Source organism: Electrona antarctica, assembly GCF_951216825.1.
Source record: "Electrona antarctica genome assembly, chromosome: 5".
Taxonomy (NCBI): Eukaryota; Metazoa; Chordata; class Actinopteri; order Myctophiformes; family Myctophidae; genus Electrona; species Electrona antarctica.
Window position 1 is genome coordinate 33,850,772 of NC_136810.1, and position 15,317 is coordinate 33,866,088.

A 15,317-nucleotide genomic window follows, 5' to 3' on the forward strand; every position below is an offset into this window, starting at 1 on the left:
TGCCTCAGTCCGCTGCGACAGTTTAATAAATGTAAATGAATGTCAACAGGGTGTAATCACAAAAAAATCAATAACCATCACAGTGACTCCAGCAGTCAAAGTGCTACTGTGAATGGGATTACTGAGCATTTATGAGCCAAAGTCAGTCAATATTTGAAGTTCTTCCTCTGAGCCAAAGGCAGTTGTCAGTCCCATGCTAGCCTTGTAAGATCCAAAGAGATTTTTCTTTCACTAGTGGGCTACACATAAAACACAGCATTATCTAGATAAAGCAACAAGGACTACCGTCTACTGACTGAAGCAGTAGGATCAGGTACGATGCAGACTGTTTGCATTGATTGCTTTATTGAAGCTCAATGGATAATGGATATGGGTTAGTGTGCTGAATGAGTGTTACTGTGTAGACAATAAAATCATTCCAAACTTTCAAGATTGTATTCTTTGGAATGAACCATTCAAGGTTCAAGGTTGTACTTTATTGTTACATCTTGTGTACAGGTACATAAGAGTAAAACTTTATTTTTGTTTTGGCTTCCTTACAGACAATGCAGCAGCATAGATAGCACAACATTCAAAATATCAAAACCACAACAAACAAGAATAAAGAGTGCAAGAAAGAGCAATCAAAGTGTAAAAATAATAGTAACATACAGTATGTACATGTGCATGTTTTCCCTGTAGTAGCAAAGTTAGGTAAACTTTTTGTGACCAGCTTCACAGTAGGTTATGTTCCATATACAACATAATTTAGTTTGAGAAGGAGCATGAGAAGTAAGCTTCTCTAAAGTCAATTAGATTGCTGCTGCTTCATGGCAGATCGGTGTCTGCTGTCTTAATGCAAGGGTGGAGAAGGACTATGGACAATTGTTTATCACATGGGCTGTGCTCCTGACTCATTTGGTTTGAGGCCACAGTTGAGATCTACTGTAGGGATAAGAGAAAAACAAACAATGAAAAGCCATGGCCACGTCGTACCACCAGTACAGATGCACCCACTGTTACAGTGGATTAGGCTGTTCTGAATCAATGCTATGTAACACCCTTTACGTCTGTGTGTTGGTTAAAAAAATATTGAACCAATGGAAAGTATTAAAAAGTGCTTTGGCAAAAACCTCCTACCTAACTCCATTGGATCCTCAAACTATCTGCCAAACCAGCTAACTCCACCCGTTTAGCTTTTTTTCCCTTTCTTATTTTTCCTCCATAAATCAGATACTCATTTATTACACACTGTGTGTGTGTGTGTGTGTGTGTGTGTGTGTGTGTGTGTGTGTGTGTGTGTGTGTGTGTGTGTGTGTGTGTGTGTGTGTGTGTAGATTGGAGGACCCTTATGTAATCAAGTCTTAGTGCTTTTTCTGAACTGTACCCATTTTGCAAACTGTTAATACAGTTTTCAATCAAACCGTGTGTGTGTGTGTGTGTGTGTGTGTGTGTGTGTGTGCGCGTGCGTGCGTGCGTGCGTGCGTGTCAGATATGCGGGCTACGGAGGCGACTACGCAACCCGGACTTCTAGTTTTATACAAATTAAGCCAACTGGCACAATTATTGGATGGAATTTTCCCATGCTGAATAAAGACACGTCCTGCTTTGCTTCTGTTACAATCCTTAGGTCTAGGGGAATACAGGATTGCGACATAAGGCTGGAAAAGTGAATTGTTTTATTTGCTGCCTTTTGACAAGGTTATTTTAAGAGTTCACATGCAATTTACAAGTAAAAGCCAGTACTCTTTATAGACAACCATGACTTACTACAGTGATATGTTGAAAGGGTTTCCAACCTAAAGTAAAAGTTACAAATGGAGAATTTAAGACATGACTTTAAACTTCAACGAAAATCAATAACCAAATTAACAGAACTAAACCTAGACTGACATTTAAACCTTAAAACTAACCTACACCAAATCCAAATTACAAATAGAAATCTAACAGAATCGAACTACCCTAATCTAACCTACAGTATATCAAATTGGCTGTTACAAAAAGCTGGCGCCAGTAGTTCTATAAACAAATCACGTCAAACTGCTTAACAGTAATCGGACAATCAGTCAACCAAAGGCTGCCCTGATATGTCATCTAGCAAGTTTAACATTTTACAAACAAAATAAAGACAGAACATTAAAGTCAAGAAGGGTGCAGGTCAAGAACATGGTGATACCAAACTTTTGGGCACCAACATTCAGACCACACACCCACCATACCATCTCCATGGACAGTGTCTAACACACTGCCAATGCACACAGCTGATAGCAGTTCTTGGACAGGTCTGCCACTGTGATCTGCAGATAGGACAGCACCCATTTACTAAAAGGAAGTGGAATTGTTGTGTATCTGTGTGGAAGACAGAGATGCTGAGATTCTCATCTTGTCATTGATTGGCCCAAGGTGTGTTACTATAAGACCCCCAGTCAAAGCAAGTAGATGAGCACCTGTCTAATCCTGCTGAGAGTAGCAGCATTGTCATTATCTATGAGCTCTTTACTTTAGACTGTATTAATTAGAATTGCTTTGGATGATCTGAAACACAGATGGCGGTGGGGGGCTGTTGGTAATGAGGTAATTGGACAGGATTCAAGGAACAGACAAATCTATAAAGACAGATTGACTGAGGTCAAAAGACTTCAATCATGGAAACTAGGAGATGCTTCGTAACTCCAGAGAACCAATTCAGCAATGTCTGTTTGATGTTCAAGGAACAGGCTAGCCTGTGACAGTCAATTTATTTTAGTTGTTCTGTTGACCACTTAAATCCTATATCAAGAAAGTGCAGCAGAACTCAACATGGTGGCTCCCACCCATTGAGTTCAATGGACAGGTGGTAGCGTAGCGCCATCTTGTGTGGTTCCGCCACGTGAGGTCACGTTCTCTTTCTGGATAGTACTTTGTCACACAACGAATCCTATTATCCGAATCCTAAGTCTCTGCGTGTGTGTAGTTTACATATCTCGAGAACCGTCCAACTGACTAAAACTTGGCGTGCAGCCTGCAGAGGACCTGAGGAAGTGTGATTGCATAGTAGTCAGTCGGATAGGTGGTTGTACAGAACCGATATACCCAGCAAAAATAGATCTATGTCTTTTCTCTCATTTTTAAATTAGAAGAGTATCCATTTTGTCATTTTTGTGTGTAAACTTTAGCCTAATAACATGCCAAAAACATGGCAATAAATAAAATGGTGTGTGTGTGCTTTGTTTAAAATATAGTCCCTTTTGAATCACATGAAGTCTGATGTTTTTAGTATTTTCCTGATATTCAACATTTTATAAGTCTCTACCTCGCTCTGCTTTATTTGACAAAAGCCTTTCAGACTATAGTCTGCATATTTTCCCAGTGTTTTATTCCAGGCTATGTACGATATTGATTTGAAATCTATCGAGTATGCGCGTGACATCATCATCATACCCGGAAGTTATGCACTGAGTGGCAAAAAACTACTTTCTGGCCTCCAGGCACACTTGACACAGCCCATACATTCAAACAGAAAAGTCCTATCTGATTGCATTAAATTACGTTAAACTCACTTTGCCACTCGATTTGCCACTCACTTTATGCATACGCATACTCTCTAGAATTCTGTTGCAAAACATTCACAGGAACCATGAGGCAGGACTCAGTTGAGACAATTCTAATGTGGTGTAGAACCTATATCCCTAGAGAAATTCACCTTCAGGATTCAGCATACAGCTGATACTAACTCAAGTGTATTCCTTGAAAATCATTCACAATCACAACTTCACTCATAAAACTACAAGGTTCACTGTGACACAGCTCTTCCTTGGCATGCTATATTTTAGTTATTGCAGTTATTACGTCATGCATGAACAAGTGATTGTCTGGAATGTTTCCCTTGGAAGGTTTTCCACAGGTGAATACCTCACTGTGTTTAGCACACTGTGTTTAACAAGCTGAATAAAGTGAAGAAAGTAAAGTCATGATGGAAAAGTAGGGGTGATAGGGCTGCCTGTTATGAGAAGATTCCCCTCAAACAATATGATTGGGTGTAGCCTTTGAGTTTTCAGTGTCTGCACTGCAGCAGGGGTGTAAAAAGAAAAATATGCATTATTATGATGTAAACAAGTAAAACACCTTTCTCCAAAGATCCCAAGATAGCAGACAGTATATTTAGTGGTTGTTACATTGTTGACCTACATAGGATGCAGCCATGTCACTATTTAGACTCAGCCCCGAAATCGTTCTGTCTCAGAGATTCCAGAGAACACATAAACTACACAGAAACTACCCCCCTCCACGTGTCCCCCTCTGTCTAGCAGAGCTCACTGATCGGGGATCTTGTATCTGGGTCTGGGACTTTGGGGGAAGGCCGGGACATATGGCTTATTGTGCGTTATTGTTGTTTTCCACTGCCGCATGTCGTTCGTTCTACCTCCGTATAAACTTGAGTGTTAAGTGTAATATCACTTTCGTCACAGTGGCCAAAATGCTCGTGCAGTTAACTTCTCAGAGAAAAGTAACAGTCTGAAGGTAGTTCAAGGTACCAGCTTAAAATTGATTGATAGGGATGGCCGGATGGGATGTGCGTGCAGCGTGCAACGCACTCAAGAATTGTAGGCTACTACTAGTAGTAGTAATGAGTGAATACTCATTACTCACTCAACTCACCCCGAGACAACTCACCCCGAAAGTGAAGACAGCTCCCCGAAAGTGAAGAGCTGTCTTCACTTTCGGGGTGAGATGTCCGGTGAGTTTTCCGGACTTTCGGGGTGAGATGTCCACACTTTTTCGTGGGAGGTGGAAAAAGGGTGAGTTGTCTTGAAGTTGTTATACCGTAATGAATGAGCTCCATTCCAAAGAAAATAGTCAGCTCTGCTCTCACCAGTTGTAATGTGTGTCGCATTTACAAGTTGTAATCACGTTGGCTGTGAGTGTGAACTCCTCAGACAGCTGCTGGTGACAGTGGTGATAGTCCGGGAGCTAGACCCAGCCCTCATAATGTTTTCTGCTAAGTTTTTTTTCACTATTATTTTGCATATATTATTGTTTGCATATAACTTGGGCCATCTCAAAATGAAGGGAACACCCCCAACTCGGGGCCGTTTGGTTTCAGGGACCACAAAACCCCTTTTTCTCTGCGAAATTGTGTAAAGGCAAATATTAATTCACTGAAATTACTTAAATACACATGGAAGTGTGAAATTTGGCATGGAGTATCCTGACACATAGGGGTAAGTAGCAGAATAGATTTCTGGGGCTTGCTACCATTCTATTGTAAAATATCACCCACAACATCACCAGAAACACACAAGAAATGCTGTCCGCTTGGCAAATACCCATCAAATATGATTATTTTCCAGCACTTTATAGTGAATATCACTGCCTCACTTGTAGATACAAAACTGCCCATTTTCATAAGCTTCAATTTGAGCCCAAGATGACCTCTCTATCTTGACAATTACTCTTTATGTGGCCAAAGGTCTGCACCATATTTCGAAGATGATTACATTTTCAGTCACTAGCCTGAGTCCTAGAATGTAACAATAGGTTCTGTTCTGCTACTACTGCTGTCTGAAGTTAGAAACATGAATACTTTATTCTGCCTTTGTGTTCTGTATCTTATTCTGTAGTATCGTTCCTATTCTTCCCTGTTAGTCCCTATGCCAATCGTCTCTTAATTATATGTTGAGTTCACCTGGGTCCTGTTAATCCCTGTGTCTATTTAAGCCTCTCTAGCGCCACACCACGCTATCCAGGTGCCCACTCATCCAGGTGGCCAGTTGGTGGCCACTCGTCCAGGTGCCCAGTTTCCAGGTGCCCACTTGTCCAGGGTGGCCACTTGTTCAGTCAGACTATTTTGGTCCGGTATTGAACTGAAACTGTACCATACTGTACTGTACCATACTGTACTGTACCATACTGCACTGTACTGTACCAGACTGTACTGTACTGTACCATACTGTACTATGCTGTACTGTTCTGTACTGACTGTGTGCATCCATTGCTCGGCTTCAGTTTGTCCAAAATGCTGTGGCAAGCCTTTTAAAGGTGTAGGGCAACGGAAATGGTGGACATTTTATTTTGAAGTTTTAGCTGGAAACGCTGGCTCTGAAGTTTCTGAACCAATCAGAGCGTCGCATCCCTCCAGGCTATGGGGTCTCAAAGTCTGTGACTTCCTGCACATGAATTTTGTTTGTAAACAAAGTGAAAGGAAGACATTAAAAAAAGCCAGCAGATTATTTCTAACCTGTACACAACCTATATACATATTTTAGCGTGATGATTAAGTTTAAAACAAGTAATAGGCCTACACTGTCTGGATGTCATCTTGAATGAGAATAAAAACGGAGTAGTTATTTAATCAAAAGCAGCTGTGGAGGAGAGTAATGAAGCATGGGAAACAAACTGGTGAGCTTCATTTTTATTGGCTTTTATCGATGTGTATCTCTACACGTCATCACGCAAAACGTTTTCAGGAAGTAATTAAAAAAATATTTTATGGACTTTTGATATAAAAACACACAAAAATGAGAATTTGCCCATTTTTTTGGCATCCATTGTTAGGTATGCCTATATGATGACCACAGATATGGTCTAAAAGTGTGAAAAACATTTCACTACGCCTTTAACTGGAACTCGCAGGCGGGACCACATGACACCCGTTCTGGCGTCACTACACTGGCTCCCTGTGCGTTTCAGAATTGACTTTAAAGGTGTAGGGAAACGGAAATGGTGGGCATTTTATTTTGAAGTGAAACGCTGGCTCTGAAGTTTCTGAAACAATCAGAGCGTTGCATACCTTCAGGCGATGGGACGGTAGCTATGCTACACGCAGGACGCATGGAGTGTTTGTTTACAAGTCAGATAGTCGGCCAGCTGTACCGGTTTACTGATATGTGGCTTATTTCTACCCTATAATGTTTTCAGATACATATTTTAGCATGATGATTAAGTTGAAACTGAGTAATACACTGTCTGGATGTTATCTTGAATGGGAATAAAAACGGAGAATTTCTGTAGCAGCTGTGTTGGACAGTGTTGGACGGACGCGCAGATATGGGGAATAAAACGGGTGAGCTTCATTTTTATTGGCTTTTATCGACACGTCATCATGCAGTACGTTTTCGTTTTCAGGAAGTAATTAAAATTCGATTTTATGGACTTTTGATATAAAAATACACAAAAATGAAAATGTACCCATTTTTTTGGCATCCATTGTTAGGTATGCTCATATGATGTAAAGAGTTAAGTCTTAAAAAGACAAAAGAGTGGCTGCACACACTGATAGCCAAAGAGCCGATTATTTAAATTATTAGGATGCAGAGTAAAAACCAACGTTTCGGCAGTACAACTGCCTTCTTCAGGGTAATGATGACCACGGATGTAGTGTGAAAAACATATTTTTCATTTCACTAGGCCTTTAAAATTGTATTGTTTGTCTTTAAAGGAGCATTCGGTCCGCCCCGGTAACAAGATGTGCACATGCACGCACTACAGTGGAGGGGGATGTGACAGGCCAACAGCACACACACCAAGGCCTGCCCCCTCTCGATCATGATTGGCTCTTCGATGTCTCCCTTTTGACTTTTCAAATTTCAAACTCTCGCTGAAAACTAGAGTTCTAGGCCCGAAAATTAAGGCCCGGCCCTACCTGGGCCCTCATCAAACCCTGTACACTCAAGAGAATGTCCCGCTACCACCCTTAGATCTCCATATAGGCTACTGTATCGAGGTGATCTGACAATGAATATACAGATTTTCTACCACCTCTGGAAAATTCCATTTTGCATGGTTGCAAGAATGCAAGGGGAAAGTAAATAATAGCTTTGTAGCGTTTTCTTCTAAGGCTGATCACAGAAACTCTCAAAAGAGTTTACATCCAGGTACGCATCCAGAAGAGGGCTCATGAGAACAACCCAGAAATTCCATCACCTCTTGACCATGGGTTTCATTTGAACTCAGAAAATGGTAAACTAGAGCCTCTATGGTTTGAAGGTGATGTCATCCTCAAAGCCCTCATTGATGTATTGTCTGAAGAGGGGACAGACGAGGATGACCTAGAAGGAATTCATATACACATATGAATGATGATGATGATGAAGAGGAGGAGGAAGATTAATATGACTAAAGTAGTTGACGATATGAATGGTGGTGAATTTAAGGTGTTGAATATGCTGTGGCATAACAATTATTTTATCAGTTATTATTTTCTTTGTATGCAAAATGATAAAAAAGAAAAAGAAAACCAAGGACTCTGATGCTCCATTGTCATACATACAGTATTGACTTTTTCTCTTGTGTCTCCTTTTGCCTGTATTTACAGTTGTTTTGTTTACTTGATCGATTGTTACATTTGGGTGCACATTGATTTGATGGGTGGCCTATTGATAATTTGATATGTACTGAAACAAGCTATATTCATCCATATTCAAATATATATAGCCTTGAATACCATAAAAATGCATTTGTGTCCTGCTGTAGTATTCACTATTCATGTTTCTAACTTCAGACAGCAGTAGTAGCAGCACATGTGAATCTATTGTTACATTCTAGGACTCTGGAAGGCTATAGTGACTGAAAATGTAATCTTCTAAATAATAGTGAAAAAGCATTAACATTCTGAGGGCTGGGTCTAGCTCCCGGACTATGAGTGATGACTACCTGCTTTAAAACCTGGATTTGCCTGGAGGAAAATTAGTTGCTGGCAGTTTGTGGCACGTGTCTAGAAATGCAGTCAATCACAGTTTGGTGACGCAAAGGGAGCTATTATTATCTCAGGGAACGGGATGTTCTGAATTCGGCATCGGGGTCATTCGAGGATAAACAATGCCACGGCAGCCCCAGACAGTCTCATTATGGCGAGTGTGAAAAAATACATTTATTTAGATAGACACTATGCTATGCTAAAGTTGGAGTCTCAACTTCTCACATTTCAATTGCTCGTCCACACCGCCGTCCGCGCATTCCCGCGGCTGCACGGTTGCACCGTGCCGTGCCGCCGTCAGTGCCATCACTGCCGTGCAGTGCGTGCACGACTGCACGCGGAGTGAGTGACTGAATGAATGACGTGCTGCGCACAGTGCGATTTTAATCTAGGCGACGAGCCTCGCCCACTTATGAACCCCATGACTTTGGAGTGTAGGCCTAGGCCACACTAGGCCTACTCTGATCAGATCAAAGCAGTGAAAAATGCCATGTGACGCCAGAGTACCAATTAGGAAACCTTACATTTTTAAATTTTAACTCATTTCTTTTAATCTCTCGCACTTACCCCCCCACATACAGATCTTTGTTTGAAGTTAACCTTAGGATTGTTGTTTATAGTTGGCTAAGCATCTTTATAATTTAGTTTGCCAGACATAAACAGTACGCAAATAGGTTGTTGTTGGTTTAATTAAAAATCAAGCTATTTTTGTGAAATCACTAGATTGTAAAATAACAGACTTATTAAAAGACAACATGCACAGTTGCACACACAGTGACAGACTTTGAAATGCCACAATGGCATTGTAAAGGAGAGCACATTTCATGCTATGGAACATGTGTTTTAAAGGGAAGTGCACAGATGTCCATGCCATATAGCCCTGTGGTTAGGCTATCATTCCAAAGTCTAGATAACATGTGTGCATTATGATGCTCTGCAGTCTTTCCACTCATTTAGGTCCAGAGAATGCTTTCTTTCTTTTCTTCTTTAAACCAATCTTTAAACCAGTAAACTGACTGGTCAGTTAAGTCAGTCAGTCAGTCAGTCAGTCAGTCAGTCAGTCTGTCTGTCTGTCTGTCTGTCTGTCTGTCTGTCTGTCTGTCTGTCTGTCTGTCTGTCTGTCTGTCTGTCTGTCTGTCTGTCTTATTTCTTTATACTTATGTCTAATCTAAATAATTCAGTGATTTGAATGTGTGCAGAATTGTTGTCAGTCAATGCTCTTCACGACTTCGCGTCACACTCCTGTAGGCCTATACTATATTCAGGCCAGGGATTCACTTGACTGTGAACCTGCAAAAAAAGCAGCTTGAATATCAGCTTAAATTTCAGCTTTTGAGCTGAATCTGTCTTGAGAGATTACTGTAGATATAACAGCATTACAGTTTTATGCACTGTGTTGTACTGTTAGTCCATAAAGGAAGCCTTCATTCCTTCCTATAGTGCTTCAGGAGGTCTCGTCTCGTGGCTAATGAACAGTAGGCTATAGGATACTTCCTGAGGGTCGGCATGCAAGGAAATTGCCTCACACATTGAATGACCTGAGAAAAGAGACCCTAATTCCATAGCATCAGCATGGTGAGTTAATGCAGTGCAGTGCCCGGGGAAACATCACTCAGCTGAATGGAGCATTTCAAGTCATGTCCCCCACGTCAAAGCCTGCAAGGCATCCCACTCCAGTCACTGCACGCCACTGATCAATGCATATAGTGGGCACAGGGTGCAGGTGAATGGGATGCAACAGCAAAACTGAGTGCACTTCAGTTTGTTCTTTTGACTTGCATTGTGTGCAAGCCACCATGTTGTGATGCAAAATAATTGTTACAACACACAGCTCGTCATCATTCCATGCAGACTGTAGGGAGGGTGTCATTGATTCTGTCTAGGTTTGTCAATAATTTGCATAACAGATTTTGATTGAATAGAAGTTATTTCTTTATATACCAGCACATGTATGACAACAATATAATACAATACAACTTTTGATTAAGGTGCTAGATACATTGTCTGTCTGTCTGTCTGTCTGTCTGTCTGTCTGTCTGTCTGTCTGTCTGTCTGTCTGTCTGTCTGTCTGTCTGTCCGTTTGAGCACGGAATGTGCTCAGCTGATTGGCTGGGGGTGGGGGTGGGGGGGTAAAGGGGTAGGATATGAAACGTGTTTTGGATCTTATTTCTTATATGGCAGACAGGTATGTTATGTGTTTAAACTGAGATTGGCATGTTTGGGTCCTTTTGTGTAACCTCAAAGTCTCTAGAAGTGTCAGGTTTGTACTCTTTGTGTGTTACAGGAATGTTATGACAGCAGAGTCAAGGTGATAAGCAGGTAAATAACACTGTTGCGCATGTAACCAGAATATCCTGCAGGACGGAGTCCAAGTCACACTCTGTTACAATAACATGTATTTTGGACTTGTTTACTTGCCTCAGTTGCGCCTCAGTGACTTCACCTGACCTCATACAGTATGATTACTGTGCACCGAATATTCACCAGCAAATGAGTTAGCACCTGCAATCAGAGACAGACAGAATAGAGTTGAACTAGTAACCTCACAAAATGGCAACATACGAAAACTCTTTGTTATAGTTAATCCTCCTTTGCACTACAGTACTGTTGCATATTTACTCTTTGATATCTATATGCCTTCTTCTGTGTGACTAATTGTCTTGTTGCTTTGTGTACAGGTAAAGGTTCCACCTGGCCCCACAGCTATTTAAGTCATTGTTAGTCATAGGCCTTTTCTGCCTGTGTCATCAAGACTAAAGTACAGACAACATCACGAGGGAAACGTGCACAGGTATCATGCTTTGTCACACAATAACAATGTAATATTTCTGACCTTTGAATTAAGTATTTTAGTTTTTTGTTTCCATTTCCTCCATTCCTCCATACATTGTGAGCTTGAAGATGGGATATTTTGACCATTCTAATGTTTGCTTGATTTTGGGATATTTTATGTCTACCTTTTGTCAAACAACAAAACAAATGACATAAAAAAGAATTATGTATAATGTAATAAAAATGATTCATTATTGTATAAATGATCCATGTGGTAAATTGACGAGTACGTTTAGCTAACAATAGGCTAAAGATTGGTAATTCTTAATGCAAAAATAGCAGATCTGCTGCACATTGTGAACTTGAAGATGGGATATTTTTGGCACATAACACCATTGTACGACTAGAATATAAATCAGGCTTTATTGGTCTCCTGGCATGCTCCCTCCAAATGATCCAGAATACTGTGCACGCCTGGTCTTCACTTCCCTTTCGCGTTCCCTTTACGTCCAGTTGCTGCCTGCACCTAGTACAAAACACTGTTCATGGTCTACAAGTCAACCAAGGACATGGTCCAACCCCACAACCCTTCCTACTCTCTTATATCAGCTGCAGTGCTGTTCTGAACACAGCTGTTCTAACCTTCCCTAAAACACCAACACACACATCCTAGACTCTTCTCCCCCGACTCCCAAAAGTCCCAAACTGGAGTAAACCCCCATTGCAGTCATAACTGCAAACTCACTCCCAATTCTCTGTTGTAGTCTGAAAACTCACCTCTTCAGACTCCACCTCACCCCAGTCCCCGTAGCACTCTTCTCTCCATCTCACCCCAGTCCCCGTAGCACTCTTCTCCACCTCACCCCAGTCCCCGTAGAACTCTTCTCTCTCAGACTCCACCTCACCCCAGTCCCCGTAGCACTCTTCTCTCCTTGTATCCACCTCACCCCAGTCCCCGTAGCACTCTTCTCTCCTTGTATCACTTCAGACTCCACCTCACCCCAGTCCCCGTAGCACTCTTCTCTCCTTGTATCACTTCAGACTCCACCTCACCCCAGTCCCCGTAGCACTCTTCTCTCCTTGTATCACTTCAGACTCCACCTCACCCCAGTCCCCGTAGCACTCTTCTCTCCTTGTATCGCTTCTTGACATCTCTTCAGTAGATGCTATAGTTTATTATGCAGATACAGTACGTTACTTGTTAAAAAAAATTGTTATTAGGTTTTTTTTCTTTCTTGAACACATAATAAGATAAGATAATCATTACATGGCATGTTGTTTACCTAGCATGTAGACATGCTAGGTTTGATGTTTACCGCTGCTGTCCTATAGTTTCTTTATAGCACTATATTGTATATCTTTGCACTAGACAATTTACCCTGTTGGGTTCCTGCTTACTCTGATTCTGGATAAGAGAGTTTGTTAAATGCCTAAATTGTAATTGCTTAAGTGTACCATCAAATATGACTGCGTATCCCTGTACTCCCACCAGTCAGACTGGTCAGGTCTTATTGCACCTGGTGGCAATGATGGGATTAACCGATGGATCAATGGACATCAGGCCATTAGAATACTGCAAGCAGACTGATGTTTTTGTGTCCTTCTTTTAATCTCAGCCTTGACAGGATGGGCCAGCCAGCTGTTTTTTGTGGTCAGGGTGCCCTGTGCTTAAAAGGGATCTCTCCCATTACAAACACAAAGTGGGGGGCCAATCAAACCACAGATCCTGCCTGAGAACTTTGTGTTAGTCCCAGACAGCTCTGTTTAGACACTGTGCTCTGGGGGTGGGTGCTGGGATTTGGGAATGTACAAAAGGTCTCTTGAGTCATCACATTGCTGCAACCACACAGAGAGAGAAATGCAATGCCTCGATAATTCCCTCAATCTTGATTAAAAAACAAATACTTTAGGTGAAGATACTATAAGTGATATATTTTGTTGTGTTAAATAAATAGCTCTATATTATGATAGCAATCATTGCTATAGTGTTTGTTCAGTAACAGGGGTCCCCTCGTCTCTCTAGCACTTTAGTAAACAGAAAAAACATTTTCAGGATAGCAATTTGACCCAATCAGGAGAGCTTGAGAGATGGGGAGACCTGTGTACTGTACTGTTAACGTTACTAAACCTATAGCAATGGTTATTAATCAGAATATAGATCTTTAACAACTAATTACCAAAAGGTTTTTGTTCTAACCACAAAATATCATACATTCAATACATGATGAATATTGAATAATAGATGAATCAACTGTGATTTTTTTTTGGGGGGGGGGTTGTTTCTTAGGTCGATAACATACGGCTATTTCCTCACTGCTTCATTTGGACTAGTTTGGTTCAAGACACCCACTGAGAACCGATAAATACACACCATTTTAGCTCTGGGGAGTAGCCCTGTGAAAGAGGAACTACCCTCTTGTCGAGCTGTCATAGACCAGGCCGCCAAAAGCAGGAGAAGAAACACGAGAGCACTGAGTTTTTTGTGGTTGAAAGAATATGTAAAGTAATACAGCCAGATGGCCTTCTGAATGGCTCACTGCCTTGCTCACACTGAACACTGGGAACTTTCTAGTGTGGGCTTTTGTGCACAGCACTGAAAGTGTGCATTCATTCTCACAGGAGAGCATCAGCTGCAGCAGAGAGGCAGGTCTCGTCCTGCAGGACTAGTGCAGGTTTGTTTCCTATACCCATATTCACAGTCACACGGTGACTCTTATGTCGTACTGGAGAACACCAGCCCGTGTGATTGGGTTTCCCATCCACTACAAAAACATTTATGACACTCTTAATTTGATACATATTCATGCCAAACAGCCCGTATGAATGTATTTGGATTTCCCATCCAATACAAAAACATTTATGATGTGATATGATATTAATTTGAGAAATATTCACGCCAAAATCTCCTTCAACTTAAATTATTTATTTTATTATGGTGATGTAAGCAGGTCCCAGCTAGTACTAATCAGCCAGCTAAATCAGTTAATTTGTTGTAAGTAACGTTTCCATGCTTCTAGAGACCAAGCAAGCAGGCAAGGGGCACATGAGTGAAGTTCTGATTTTTTGTTTTGTTTTTCATTTTATGAACCCAAATTAAAACTGGAAAAATGTGCTCCTCGAAGCACAGGTCTCCGCCAGGAGGTAGTAGATATATTTCAGGAAGAAAAAGAATCCCGCACACTGTCTTCACTTAGAGTCACTTAGAGTTAGATTTATTGATCAATGTTTCGGTCGTTACAATTTACAATTTAGGCATTTAGCAGACGCTCTTAATCCAGAGCGACTCATGGCATACATCACATATAGGCCTATAAAAAGTAGTTATCATGAAACATGCGTGAGCTAAGAACGTAACAGTGGAGTATCTATGTAAACTATACATACTATACTATATTATATATTATACATGTGTACTATAAAGTGCTATGACTACATAAAATGCAATTCTAGTGCTGTCTACGTAACGTATGCTATAAGTCTGTTTAAAATACTATCTAAGTCTACATGAAGTGCTATCTAAGGGGCTAGGCTAGGGCAAGTGCTACGGGCCATGGTGGAGTCTGAAGAGGTGGGTTTTCAGACCTTCATCAGGCATGATGCCTGATGAAGGTCTGAACGACCAAAATGTTGCTCAATAAATCAAATTCTAAGTGAAGACAGTGTGCAGGATTCTTTTTTCTCAGTTCCAGTTATCCGATGCACCTGTCCATTGTAGGTGTGCAGAAGGACTTTTTCTTATAGGATGAAATATGAAAAGTCTTACAGGTCCGGCTTGATGACGTGACTATAGAGATGATAGGTGCCGATTTGCCTGATGTTTGGACAAAATCTGTAGGAGTAATGTCAAAAGCTGTGTATGTCAATCGGCCTGCTGGTGGCGCAGGCCGATGTG